The following is a 269-nucleotide window of genomic DNA, read 5'->3' on the forward strand; positions in this document are numbered from 1 at the left end:
CTGTTTCTCTGAGCAGGCTGGCCCGCGGGAAGTAGGGGAGCGTGGCGAGTCCTGTGGGCAGTGCTGCGGGCGGTGTTTAGGGAATGGGCAGGCTTAGGGGCGGAGCTGGGAGGGGGTGGTCTGTCAACTGGCCAAAGGCCGCGGCAAGAGCGCAGTCGAGCTGGGGGAGGGGCTGAGAGAGGCGCTGGGAGCGAAGTCTGGCTGGGGGCGCGGCCAAAAACAGTGCTGCAGGCGGAGTCTGGCCGGGGGCGGGTATGGGGGCGGAGCCT

Source organism: Suricata suricatta, chromosome 12 (assembly GCF_006229205.1).
Source record: "Suricata suricatta isolate VVHF042 chromosome 12, meerkat_22Aug2017_6uvM2_HiC, whole genome shotgun sequence".
Classification (NCBI taxonomy): domain Eukaryota; kingdom Metazoa; phylum Chordata; class Mammalia; order Carnivora; family Herpestidae; genus Suricata; species Suricata suricatta.